This window comes from Sorex fumeus, unplaced genomic scaffold (genome assembly GCF_029834395.1).
Source record: "Sorex fumeus unplaced genomic scaffold, SorFum_2.1 ptg000098l, whole genome shotgun sequence".
NCBI lineage: Eukaryota > Metazoa > Chordata > Mammalia > Eulipotyphla > Soricidae > Sorex > Sorex fumeus.
The window spans coordinates 44524841-44539860 of NW_026606155.1; the positions used below are offsets into that span (position 1 = coordinate 44524841).

Consider the following 15020-nt stretch of genomic DNA (forward strand, 5'->3'; position numbering starts at 1 on the left):
TGGATTTCATTTGTCTACCTGATATCAACGTGACAAAATACTGCCTTTGTTTTCAGAACACCCCAAATTGGCTGATGATGTATTGTTCAGAATATAGCTTCCTACCATCTCGAGCTCTGAATTACTAGTGTAAAGCTTACTTTAAAGCACCATTCCTTGAACTCTTTTTATGTTTTTATTTTTTTCATACAAGTTCAACATCTTACCATTCTCCGCCATGCTTTTTTTAATTCTTATTTATTTATTTTGTTACCAGAGAAGCAAGCTGTTTGTTCTCTCTGGGCCAGCTCAATGTTTTTATATGATTATTTGTCTTTTAATTGTTATCTGAACCCTCCTACTGCCCAACTTCTGGCCTCAGACATTGTATAGATGAGACATTTCCATTCAGGATCCTAAACTTGTTTTCAAATCAGCTTCTTCTTTTCAAAATTCTTCTTTCTTCCTTTAGCTGAGGAACATAGCACAATGTTCCTTACAGTCACATCACTGGGGGTGGCATTGTTCTTCACTGTATCATCCTGAGCCCATAAAACCTCTAGATGGAAATGTTCAAATTCTTACCAGCTGGACCTTTCATGACTTCATTAGGTCTTGGATCAGTATCTCCAACTGTTTCTGACACCCCCCTTCTCTATGCCCGGCTATGTCATGAATGCATCAGATGTCCCACTCCACCGCTCAATCACTGAAGACAAACCCAGATGTCATAATTTTACCATTACATAGTTTAAGTCTCACTGTAAAGTCAAACTATATACCTATAAACTTTATTTAAGTATTTCTTGTTCCACATGCTGGGTTTTTTTTGTTTTTGTTTGGTTTTGGCTTTTTGAGTCACACCCAGTGATGCTCAGGGGTTACTCCTGGCTCTGCACTCAGGACTCACACCTGGTAGTGCTCAGAGGACCATATGAGAAGCCAGCGCTCAAATCCTGGGTTGGCTGCATGAAAGACAAACATCCTACACACTGTACTATCACTGTGGCCCCCACATGCTATTTTCTAAATAAGAAGAGAAAGATTTTTCTTTTTGCCTTCAAACAATTTTTATGCTTCTTTAACCCCTCTTTTCTGAGTATATTTTACTGCTCCTGCCTTATCTACAGGCTCTTCTAAAGTTAGGCTGTTTTGAGCTGGAGAGACGATACAGGGTGGCGAGGTGCTTGCCTTGCACACTGCTAAACAAGTTTAATCTCCAGCACCACATATGGCCCCTCAAGCACTGTCAGAGCCACTACTGAAAACAGAGCTAGGAAAGCCTCTGAGCACCACTGGATATGGCTCCCAATTCTTCATTCAATCAATTAATCAATTTTGAGTCTTACCCATGCTCAACCCCTTGCCCCAAAGTTCACAAATTTTTCTCATACATGCCTCTCATCCTAGAGATTCAGCTCTATTTAGAACCTCTAAAATAACCAAATAAAACTAACCAAAATAAAACTATTTATATGTATGACAAGCTTTTTTAAAAAAATATTCTTCTTTTTTGTATATTTAAATTTTTCTATAATATGAACTTTATAAAGTGATTTATTTAAAGTGAAATGATTCTACTTTTATTCCTTTCACACAAAATAATCTATCTTTTCTTTCTCCTTCCAAATCCCACTGAAGCTATTATTTTATGACCTATAACTTCCTGCTGGCAATCAGATTTGGCTAGGACAAAGTGCTAAGCCCTGTGCCAAGCTCTTTGCTAGAAAGTTCTCATAAATTGCTTAAAGACTAGCTGGGAATTTGAACATAATGGCAAGAGAACCACATGTCTTAGTATATTTTAACCCATGCAAATATTTTTTAAAGTTTTTTCAAAAGATGGGGAGGAAGGGAAAATAAAAAGAGTAGATTACAATGGAATGTTAGCAGACAGAAATTCTACCATCATCATGGCTGTGTTCTGCATACTATCAGAGACAAAAGAATTGAAAGCTGAGCGAAGTGGAAGGCCTGAATAAAACAAAGCAGAAAATGTACTAGGACTAAGACTATGTAAGCAACACTGCAAGTTGTCAGCAGAATGATTTCAAGCATGTGCATTAAATCAGATTTATGTAAATTGATCACAGTTGTAAAATTTTAATATCCTACATTAAATTTTTGTATATCTAACCATCCATACTAGGGTTTTTCAGGTCCTGCTCTGAGGCTACTACTGAATAAAGAGAATCCATGGGATAAAAAGAAAAATGAGTAATATTACTGCTTTCTATCACTTCAGATAGTGTTTGGCTCTTTAGGAGAGAAAATATGTTTGAAAGTGATGGACATAAACAAATGTGTACACAAGTATATGTGAACTTGAAGGGGTATGTATGACCTGATTTTTCAAACTAAATAAATATATACTACATTGGCATATTAATTATAAATTTATATATATATATTGCTTTTTGGGTCACACCTGGCGATGCACAGGGGTTCCTCCTGGCTCTGCACTCAGGAGTTACTCCTGGCACTGCTCAGGGGACCATATGGGATGCTGGGAATCGAACATGGGTCGGCCGCGTGCAAGGCAAATGCCTACCCGCTGTGCTATCTCTCCAGCCCCTAGAAATTTATATTTTTGTTCCTGATCACAGGAAACAGGAGCATTGTACTGGGAGATTAAATATGTCTTTAAAATATATTTGTGGGGGGTACATCTGGCAGTGCTCAGGGCTCCCTCCTGGCTCTCTGCTCAGGGATCACTCCTGGTGGTACTCAGGTAGGCCATATGCAAGGCAAATGCCCTACCCATTGTACTATCTATACAGCCCCTAAATATTTCTTTTTAAAATATAAATTGCATACCCTTTGAATCCATATATGAACACATCAAAACTTAATGAGCACACCAAAAACAGGTGTTCCTGATTTTTCGACTTGAGTTCTTTGAAGAAAGACATCCCCATCTTTCCACAGTCTAGCAAAGATTTCACTAATAGCATGTTCAATAAATATTTACTTGTTTAAAATGGAAAAAAAGACAGAATTGTCTTTTTAAAATATATGACCCCAAAACAAATGTTTTGCAAATCAAAATGCAATTTGTTTGAAGATAAATCTGCCCAGAGTTAAAGTTTTATTTCACAAACATATATAGAACGCTAATGATCATGATAATGATTTTGCCATGGGTATAAAAATGATAATGTAATCAATATACCATAAACACAGTTTACAATACAACCATTTTGGGATGTGAGGAAAAGACAGCACATTAGAGAAGTTTGGCTTTATATTAAGGAATCATACCAGCTCATAAATGTCTATTCCCAATGCTGCATTTTCTCTTTATGTTAAATCTCTGTCTCTCTTCTTCCCCCTCTCTCTGTCTATACACCTACATTTTTTAAAGTAAGGAGGTAGGGCTAATCTTGTGTTCCTTACAATGCCTTTTTGTGTAATAATAAAGACAAATTAGATGACACATCCCTATTTGTATAGTTTGCATGATTTGTTGGGTGGGAGGGATCTGGATGGGGGTTGGTGCATACCTAACTGTGCTCAGGGTTTACTCCTAGCTCCACACTCAAAAATCAGTCCTGGAAGTACTCGTGGACCTATAGAGTACCGGGTATTGAAGCCAGGTAGGCTGCATCTGAGCAACTGCTGAACTGACTTTGGCTCCCATGTGATATTATTTTAAGGAAGCATCATGGTTGTATTGACTGCCTCAGACACTGAGCCTAATTTCCCATTTAAAATGTCTAAATAAAGGGAAAAAGAAAACCTGCCATGATGTTTCATGATCAACAAAAAGTTCAATGATGCATGGACTTATTTAAAGTACACAAAAATTACATAGGGAAATACCAACAGAACTCAAAAAGTGGAAGGGGTGGGGGGTGGGGTTGTCATCTATTTATTTCCAAGACTTGATTGATGTTGTAAAGTAAAATTCTAAACCAAACAGTAATTTGGTAATTGTTTCACCTAGTATAACTAAATTCCTCATTGTAGATTATGCATCTTATTATTTTTAGAAAGCCTTTGAAAAGCAAATGCTGTAAAAGAAAATCAGCCTGAAGCTCTTGAATAATTTTGCTTTGCTACCAGTTTGACTGAAATATGAACTCCCTGATGTATTTATAATGTGAAAGTGCAACTTGGGAATGGGATGGATAAAAGGAGACTAGATGGGTGTGAAGAGGTTCTCAACTGTCACACTGAGAGGCAACCTGTATGAGAATACCAGGGTTATGGAAAGTGATTGAGTAGGAAACATGGAGATTTCAGAACTCAGTGATGGTTACCTGGGTGTTTGTGGAAGAGAATTTCTCAATGCTGTATATAAATCTAATCCATAACTCATTTTTTAATGTTTTCTGGAATTTTAAACATTCTTCTTGGGCCAGGAATATAGTTCAAAGGTAGAGCTCAGGTTTCTAATGCATGAGGTCCTGGTTGAATCTTTGGCACACAAAAAGAAGCAAAATAAAATAAAACAGTCTTTTTCACAAAGTCCAGTCATGGTATATCTGAGATCACTTGGATATCCAAGATCACTGGTGCAGGAAGGTCATAGCAGAGCTCATGCAACAAGAGACCATGACTAGATGGCCAGTGATGGTCTGCCTTGACATCCATAAAACAGTCAGAAGCAAAACCATCCTCCCACTTGATTCTTGCACTGACAGATACTGCTGAGTTATTTCACTGATATCATCATCATTTTACTGAGTTTTCAACATCAATACTCATAAATTTATCTTATATCCTTTTATCTCTACACACAAATTACTTCTTAATCCTCTTTCCCAGTCTCTCAGATTTCCAGATACCTTTCTTGAGGACAGATTTCCATTACATAACCAAGTGTCATCTCCATTTTGATTATGGAAAATGAGGAGGAAATACTCACCTTGCCTCAACACAAATGTTATAAGAAATAATGAATCTGGGAAAAAGGAGTTCCAAGAGAGAAGTATACACTAACTGAGGAAAAGAATTGATCTTTATTCCACTCTTGGGTGCAAAACTGGAAAAGGGCAACCATGTATTCATGAGTGCTTAAGCAAGGCTTTGGATATTACAAAAATTAAATAAAACTAACTTTTATTATTAATTAATATCTATGCTATTTACCTTTCGAAGATTTTTTAATGAACTCAAACAATATATTTCCAGTATTTACCACAATGTTGATTTTTTATAAGTTCAGAGAGATTCTGGATCAGAAATTCATAATGAAATATAAAAATATTCATAGTTATGACTTCCTTTACAAATCAATGTGAAAGTCTGCACAGGTAAACATGCATAGAATTCTTTACTTGGTTTGATACTCCAGAATGCTGTTTGTGAGGATTTAACAGATTGGTGAGATTGTGTCGGAAGTTGTATATTTTAGCAACAAATGCATCTTTTCTCAAAAAGGCTCTCTTAGAGCTTGAATTACTGTCCTTCATTGTATTCCATATGCTTTCATCTAGAGTTTCAGGGGTCCTACAGTCACAGTACAAAGAGTGCTAGAATCGAAAGGCAGACAGCTATGCATGCCTCTCTTGTATGGATGACAACTAAGGAAACAGCCAAGTTAGCACCTATCATGAATGGCTTTTTAAAAATCATGAACAACACAGTTTTGCCCTGAATCTATAGTATATCTTTTATAAGCCACTAACATTAACAGAGATCACAGGTGTAAGAACAGAGTGATTTTTGTTTGAAATGCAAAGAGTCAGGTGCATAGCTAAGGAAAATTCCCAGAAGGCATGATGCCAAACCAAAGTGGGAAAGAGAACAGGAGGGAGTGGGTTTCAAAGAGCAGCTGGTCTCCCACTGCTCTCTGCTCAATCAAAACTTTTTCAAGTTGGTACTTCCCTTAGGCCACATCAAGACTCTTCCCAGGGATTTCTCTCACCTCTCTGGTTTCTATTCTTAGGAGGTGCAAAATTAGAGACTTGAAAGGACTTCTTTTCTTCTCTAAAAAAAAATCACAAAATAAACAAAAGAGAACCCATTCACCAGTTACTCCTCTCTTCTCAAAGAGTTCTATTTACATTACTTCCTTCAAGAGTATTATAAGAGAAAAGGCTAAGGGAAGTTAGCCAACTTCATTAACTCTTACACAGTTATCGAAGTTTAGCAGAGCAGACGGGTAGCACATTAAGAAAAACGAGGGGAAATAGATGAAACTTCTTTGTTTTATCCCTAAACACAAAACCAGTGGACTCAAAGAGTGATTCAATTAGCAAGGTTTAATTTTATTTAATAAATTCCACAATCACTGATACAAATAATGGCATTTCTTGGGGTTTGGTTTTGGTTTTGGTGTTTTGGGCCACACCTGATGCTGCTCAGAGTTTACACCTGGCTCTTTGCTCAGGAGTTACTCCTGAGAAACTCAAGGTGTGATGGGATGGCAGTGCTCAGGGTGGGATGGGATGCTGGTGATTGAAAGTGGGTCGGCCTTGCAAGGTAAGCATCCTACCTGCTGTGCTATCGCTCTGGCCCAAGAAACAGCTTTTTTAAAAAAGTTAAATTTCCATGGAGTAGAGTGATATTAGAATGAGTAGAGCTCTTGCCTTTCACACTGCTGACCCACATTCAATCCTCAGCACTCCATATGGCCCCTCAAACCTGTTAGGAATGATCCCCAAGTGCAGTACTAGGAGTAATTTCTATGCACAGCTGGGTGTGGTCCAAAACAAAAAAAACAGAATTAAATTTCCATAGGGATGTGTTGAACATTGACAGCTCTTTTACTATATATGATCTAAGTGAAATTTCATTATGATAGACCTATGTAACTTGCTGCACTACTTGCTTTTCACCTCCTTGATGCTTTATCAAAGATTGATAGCAATTTAAATGATAAAAAAAATTATCCATTAGGCACCATGGAGAAACAGCACAGAATCCCACCATGAGAACTAGATGATGAAAGGAGCCTTAAAGTCTCAAAAAGAAATTCCCACATAAATAATCTCTCTAATAAAGAATTCAGAAATGAAATAGTGAGGATATTTAATGAGTTCAAACAGTGAGGCGGACATCTAATAAAATACAGGCATAGCACTGTAGCACTGTCCTAGTGTAGCACTGTCCTCCCGTTGTTCATCGATTTGCTCAAGCAGGCACCAGTAACGTCTCCATTGTGAGACTTGTTGTTACTGTTTTTGGCATATTTAATATGCCACGGGGAGCTTGCCAGGCTCTGCCATACAGGCGGGATACTCTCGGCCGCTTGCCGGGCTCTCCGAGAGGGAAGAAGGAATTGAACCTGGGTCAGCCACATGCAAGGCGTTTGCACTCCAGCCCAAATACAGGCATATATGAAAGAAACAGTGCAATGGACAGTCAACAAAATACAAGAGGAAATGAGAACCGAAATAAGAAAATTACCAAGAGAAGTGGCATTAATTAAAATTTGATAGATGAAATGAAAAACTCTATGGGTACCATTAACAGCAGAGTAACAACAGTCGAAGACAGAATCAGTGAGCTAGAAGATGAGATGCAGAAAACCTCTAAGGAACAGCAAAAGATGAAGAAAGTCCTCGAAATAACTCAAGGCCAGAACAGAGAACTATGGGATGAATTCAAAAGGAACAATATAAGAATCATCATTGTCTCAGAGGGACAAGAAGGCAACCAAAATGAGATAGTAAGTTAAAGACATGATTGACAAAAAATATTCCCAGAACTGGAGAATGCCTGCATCTTAATTCAAGAAGCCCAAAGGGTACCAGATAAAAGAGACCCTAATAAAAAAGACTCCAAGACACGCTTTAATCAGAATTACAAACACCATTGGTAGAGCTACAATACAGAAAGCAGCACGATCAAAGAAAGAAATTACATACAAAGAAGCATCCCTTAGATTTACAGCAGACCTATTAACCCTCTGGACCCAGTGACAGTGGTGGGATATAGTTAAAAAATCTTAACCAAATGGAGGTTTCACCAAGAATACTTTACCTGGCTATACTCTCATTTAGATTTTAAGGAATGATACACAAATTCATGGATAAACAACAGCTCAGGAAATTCACAGACTCAAAACCAATTTTAAAAGAAAAACTCAGGGGGCAATTGTAAGGCAAGACAAATTCCACAAACATAACAGTCCTGGATGGCACAAAACATCATGACAATAATCTCTCTCAATGTCAATGGTCTAAATACAGCAATTAAAGAACACAGTTGGGAAAATGGATTTTAAAAAAGTGAATCCAAAATTCTAAGCTTACAAGAAACATATCTGAATAGTAGGAGCAAACACAGACTCAAAGTGACAGGCTGGAAAACAATTCTTCAAGCAAACAACTCCCTCAAAAATGCTGAAATGGACATACTAGTATCCAGCAACATAGATTTTAGGCTCAAAAAGTTTACAAGAGACAGTGAAGGTCATTTTGCAATTATCAATGAATATGTACATCAGAAAGAAATTACACTTCAAATGTATATGTACCCAGCGAGGGACCAGCAAAATACTAAAACTGCTAGTAGACTTCAAGGATATTGGTAGCAACACAATAGTAGTTGGAGACTTCAACACTACCTTGTTATCCCTTGATAGATCAATGAAATTAAAACTCATCAAGGAAACACTGACTTTGAAGGATAAAATGGAAGAGAAGGGGCTTGTAGATATATACTGGCTTTTCATCCCCCAAAAGCCGAATACACATTCTTCTCCGGTGCACATGAGACATTTTCCAAGATAGACCACATGTTGGGCCACAAAACATACCTCCATAAAATTAAGAGGATAGAAATTGTATCAACTATCTTTTCAGACCATGAGGCACTGAAATTAGAAGTTAATCACACACAGAAACAGAAAATCAAATAAAATACCTGGAAATTGAACAGCTTGCTACTGAACAACCAGTGGGTTAGAGAGGAAATCAAAAGATTCCTGGAAACAAATGAGACATGAGCTACCAGAACTTGTGGGATAGACTGTAAGAGAAAAGTTTATAGCTTTGCAGGCACACATCAGATGGGAAGAAAGGGCCCACATAAATAACTTGACTTTACAGTGTAAGGTCTTAGAAAATTACCAACAAAAGGAGCCCAAACCAGGAAGGAGAAAGTAAATAATAAAACTTAGAATAGAAATTAATAAGCTGGAATTTAAAAAAAAATCCAAGTGATAAATGAAACAAGAGCTGGTTCTTTGAAAAAATAAACAAGATCAATAAACCACTAGTAAGACTAAGAAAGAAAGCGAGAGAACCCTAATAAACCAAATCAGAAATGAAAATAGGGACATCATAACAGAAACGACAGAAATTCAAAGGATTATCAGAGATTACTTTGAGAATCCTTATGCCACAAAACAAGAGAACTTTGAAGAAATGGATAAATTCCTGGGTTCCTATAACTTCCCAAGGCTGAACCAAGATTTGGAATACCTGAACAGGAGAGAGAGAGAGAGAGAGAGAGAGAGAGAGAGAGAGAGAGAGAGAGAGAGAGAGAGAGAGAAGTATCTGCCACCGAGGAAAGGAGGGAAACTGGAGACATTGTGGTGGGAAATGTACAGTGGTGAAGGAAGGGTTGGGTAATGGGGGGGGAAATCCTCTTTGGATTCTCATAGATAGCATTGAATTAATAAAGTTGGCATTTAGTATTAAAAATTAAAGGTAAAAATGTGTATATATACACATATATATCCATACATATATATATATATATATCCAGCCCTTAAAAAATATATATCCATTGAGATTCTGAAGAAAGGTGCAAATCTTTCTTTCTAAAATGCTCACTTATGTAATAAATGACTTTAGACTTTGAGGGGAATGCTTGTGATTAGTAATTTTAAGCACAAATCCACCAGAAATGATTTAATTTTAAATATAACTCTAGAAAAAAATGCCCAAAGGTCCCTCATGATTAGATGCAGCAGTGATTAGAAACCCGAAAATCACCACTCAACTCAGTGCTAAACTCACTGCTTTGCCTAATACATTTTTGGGAAAATTAACATGCCATAAAAAAATCACACAATCTCTAAATTAAAAGCAACTTCAGATAATATTAAGGACAAACTTCTTTGATAGGGTGAATACTTCATTCAGCTTTGCCTGGGATTTTTCTGATTTTAGCTCTAAAAGTCCCTAGTTTTAGAAAAACTTAGACAAATGAGATGTTTGGTCACTCTCTTCTTTGAATTCATAAATTCCCTTCATGGGGTAAGAAAAAAGAAAGTTTTAATTTTGATAAGATTATCTTTCTGGTTATAAGTCAAAATCACTATATGCAATGTGATTCTAAGGGAAAAAATGAAATTGCCTTTTGCTGAAATACTAATAGAGTTACTGGAGCTGTACTCTCGAGTACAGCAAAAGTACTTGTCTTACATGAGACTAACCCAGGTTCAATCACAGCATCCCATTTGGTCCCCAAGTCTGCCAGGCATAATTCCTGAGTGAAGAGCTTTGTACACCAGTGGGTATGGACCAAAACCAGAAGGAAAAATAAAAGAACAGTGCTGCAGGTTTTCATGTTAAGCAAAATAAGGCAGAGGGAAGAAGACAAATACCTGATGACCTCAACGATATGTAGGAAGGAAGGAGGGAGGGAGGGAGGGAGGAAGGGAGGGAGGGAAGAAGGAAGGGAGGAAGGAAGAGAGGGAGGGAGAATAAACAGTACCTAATGATAACAAACCCTTGAACTTGACCTCCAGAACTAAGGTTACCAAGTGGTGGGAGAGGGTCATGGAGGAAGTGGTAGATTAGAAGTGACACTGAGAGACTACAGATGGTCCATGGTACTTTATGCTGGAGGTGCAGTAACTCTGTACACTAAAAGTACAAACACTATTTCTATTGTAACCATGTAATCCTAACTATTTATATATATATATATATATATATATATATATATGTTCACTTTTTTTTAAAAAAATGTGTCCCTTTAGTTTATCCTTATTCTCTCTTTTCAAGCCAGTTCATTTCCTCTTTTGCCTGGTAGCCTTCTCATAATTCAAAGACCGCCTCACCTGACCCATACTTTTACAATATAATCAATTCTTTAGGATGAGCCAGTTTTTTTTCATCCTCTCCTTGAGTGGATGAAAAATCCACTCAGGATGAAAAAATCCTCCATCAGTAACACTATTATTCCCCTGGGTAATATTCAATGGTGACATCCAAACATCAGACCTCTAGAGTACAATATTTAAGCAGAGTCCTTTAGCTTGCCCTCTGCCCTAGTGATTGAGCTCCCATGGGGATAAACCAATATTCCATCAATTCATTTGGTTGCCAATCCTACTCATGAATAACATAACAGTACAATTTCTGCCAAAAGAAAGTCCCAGAAATCTTTCACACATGCTATGGTCAAAGGTTTGTCGTGTACTTGTTTATGCAATTGACGTTTAGACCCAAGAATCACACATTGATCCCTTAGAGTAAACCCATTATTCTAGCCCATAATTCTATCACCCCACTCCTAGTTAATGCAATAAATAATGCAATAATATACCAAAGAGTGCAGCCATTCAAATCTCTGAAAGAAGTGTTTACTAGGTCAGAATGCAAAACCAGATTAGTCAGTCCACAGCTATTTGTTGCATAAAAGTAATATGTACATGGGCTCTTTATTTTGAAATATTCTGAAGGGCTTTCTAAATTTTGAAAGGAAAGCTGAAACCTAGAGGCTGCATATGTACTGTAAAATTGCTTTATTCATTGTCTACCAGTATCCGAGGTACTTCCAAACTTCAGTCATGTAAGCATAATGTCAGTCCCACCATAAGTCTGGAACAGGCCAGGACTGTAGGCATCAAATGTGAATCATTAGTGCAGCACATCAAGTGGCCCTGATTTCTTCTCCCTACACAGTAGGATTTCAGCTGCCCACAGATTTTTCAAGTAGGCATGGCCATGTGACTTGCTTTGTCTAATAACACACATATGCAATGGCATGTGGTACATTCTGGCAGAGGCTTAAAAGCCAGCTATGTGGTTTGCCATGTTTCCCATTTCACTGTAGTTCTGATCAGGGAAGCAAATGAGTCCCTAAGAGAACACAGGGCCCCCTGCTGGCCATAAAGGACATGCAGGTGGAATGGAAAATAAACCTCTGAGATTTTGGACATTTTGCTACAGTTGTGTAACTTTATTTGCCCTGAATATAGAAGCAGACATTTTAAAAAATATAGAAGTAGAAATAAAATACAGGAATGTCTGTCTATACAATGTTGATAGTATATCTGAAGAGAAAAAATTATGCCCACACAAGGCAAATAGGAAAATAATTAGCATCAAGTATAAAGCTAAATTGGAAAGTAGAGATAATCGGCTAGTAATACTGAAAGGTGAGGCACTAAAACAGTGTGCTAAAAGAGAATTAAGAAGAATAAGCTCAACATGGACTTACAGTTCCCAGAAAGCATTTTATTTTCATTAAACTAAAGAAAACTTAATGTCGTATAACGTATTAAATATTATAAGGATATAATATATAAATATGCTGCTACTTCTCTTTTAAAACTGTAGTAAATGTATAAGTTTATATTCAAGGGTCACAATCTTTATGATTTTTGCCTTTTTTAGTAACCAGAACTAATTAGGTACTTTGTATTGTTTTAAATTAATGCATTACAGGTCTCTATCCTTCAAAAATGGTAAAATTTAGCAAATTATTAAAGATAGAGGGGTTACCTTTCACAGGTGTTTTACAAGAAGCCTGAAAATTTTGGTGATTCAAATAAAATAGACCTCATAATAACACCCACTTAAAATGTGATTTATTTTAGAGAAAGGCCCATTATTTTAAGTATAAAGATAAAGTACTGGCCTAAATAAACATTAATTTGGCTGATCAGGCAAAACTATACTTTTTAATTTTAAAACATATTCAACTTCTCTTTGCAATGGAGGAATTAAAACATTAACTGGAACACTCTCTCATTCAAATGAAATTTGCCAAATATCTGCTTTCTACCCAAGACTATGCTATATGTTGGTACTTATTAAGAAGAGAGAGTTCAGAGTTTATGTTCAGAATTCCTACTGTCTACTAGAGAACTGGCAAAGAGTAGGAAGGTCAGAGAGCACTTTCTCTGCAGAACAGACATCATTTGTTCCCTGTCCTAAATCAGGACAACACAGTTAACGTTCAAGGAAACAAAATCTACCATTTATCAGTTGAATGTGAAGGCATAAAGGAAAGTGTATTGAAATGAGCTAGCATTGGGTAATCGGCAACCACAAAACCTTTTTAGACCAGATTGGGGTTTTTCCTTGTTTCATTTTGTCACAAATTTACTCGGAGTTTTGGACTGAAGGTATGACATAACACAATTTTTATTTTAAGTTATCCCAGTTATCCCAGTCACTGGGTGAAAATAAATTGATGGAGGTTATAGTAGAGATAAGGATTAAATTAAATGAATGAAAACCTTAGAATTCAGATAACCAAGACTAAGGAAGTACACTAAAAGTCTAATCAACTGTGGAAAAGAGGCAGTGGCACTTTGGTTTTAGGTGAGGTACAGTGACACAATACCCCTAAAATTTATAAACATTTACACTCTTTCCCCTCATCAGGGCAGAGCGTGAATGCACCCCTCCCCTCCCCACTACCACAAATAATACAGGCAAGTTTCCCACCTCTAAGGAAATCACAGGGGTCAGTACATCCAGAGTGTAAATGGATAAGCCACACCCTGGGAAAACTACTTTTGTGATCATGGTATCTTCCCTGCCAGGTAAGTATATCACCTGTATCATCTCAGTAAGATTTCTTTTTAAAAAAAAAAGGGGGAATTGCTGATAACCCCAGGCAGGAGGTAGTATTCGAAGATTAGGGTCATAGCAGTGATCAGAGTTATGAAGGAAGTGAAGTAGATTAGAAATATGTTTGGAAGTAAATGTTTCAGGGATACATAATAAGATGTATATGAGGGGCGATGAATGTGTCAAGGAGATCTCTCATGTTCTTGCATGAGCAATTTTTCATTTTTTCTAGTTTGTGCAGTGGAACAGAGAGGAGTTTGAGGAAGCAGAGACAGAGCTTCTCTTTAAGACACTCATGTGGGGCTGGAGCGATAGCACAGCAGATAGGGCATTTGCCTTGCACGCGGCTGACCCAGGTTCAGTTCCCAGCATCCCATATGGTCCCCTCAGCACCACTAAGAGTAATTCCTGAGTACAGAGCCAGGAGTAACCCCTGTGCATCCCTGGGTGTGGCACAAAAAGCAAAAATAAAATAAAATAAAAATTTTTAAAAAATAAGACACTCAAGTAAAGTATCCAACAGCAACTGGTTAGATAGGTGTGAAGCTCAGAGGGCAAAGAAAGAAGTCAGAGAGAGAGAGAAAGAGAGAGAGAGAGAGAGAGAGAGAGAGAGGTAAGTGTCATGCTTTAGCACTAATGGGAGGTTGTGGGAGAGGTTTCAGGAATATGAAAGGTCTATGATTTCATAAAACAGATGACAAGTATGAGGAATGGGATTAAGGATGGGAAAGTAGGTTTGGAAAATCTGAGCAAAGTCAGCAAGAATTCTTGGGAATCAAGATGAAGTTTAGTTAGAGAACTAATTATTCATAAACTAAATAATTCTTAACTTCCCTTTATCCAAGCCCAGTTCCATAGGGGAATGTGGAAATATTTATACTTGCTCTCACTACAACCTCAATTCACAGTTTGTTTAAAGATGGGAGGGAAAGGCACCTCACTCCTGTTCCTATGTCCACATTGCAAGTTAACTTAATTTTCAACATTCACTAAAGATTCAGTTTCCCAGTCAATGGCTATTTTTTAAAAAATGACAATTTTTATAATTTGATTATCCAGTCAATCTTGAGTAGAGGAATGCTTCCCAAATACCAAATTGTGACAGAATACGTACCTATTGCAAAATAAGAAAACCAGAACCGTGGAAATATCTATAGAAACTTGAGAGTGACTACTATTATTTCCTGAGATACATGCCCTTTTATTCTGAAATAATGCCAGCCCTGTCCTTTAAATCCTAAAAAGTCTTCCTGGGCTGGAGGGGTAGTACATGAGGCAAGGAGCTTGCCAGACCTAATGCTGCTTTGGCTATGACCCTGATTCAATTCC

The 15020-nt window shown here is 37.2% G+C and overlaps 1 non-coding gene across 1 annotated transcript; it reads right to left on the reverse strand.

The window, feature by feature from the left end:
- Nucleotides 1–13499: 13499 nt before the first annotated feature.
- On the reverse strand, nucleotides 13500–13671 carry LOC130042292 (U1 spliceosomal RNA). Its single transcript, XR_008795217.1, has one exon. It is a non-coding gene; the product is annotated as a U1 spliceosomal RNA (small nuclear RNA).
- Nucleotides 13672–15020: the final 1349 nt, after the last annotated feature.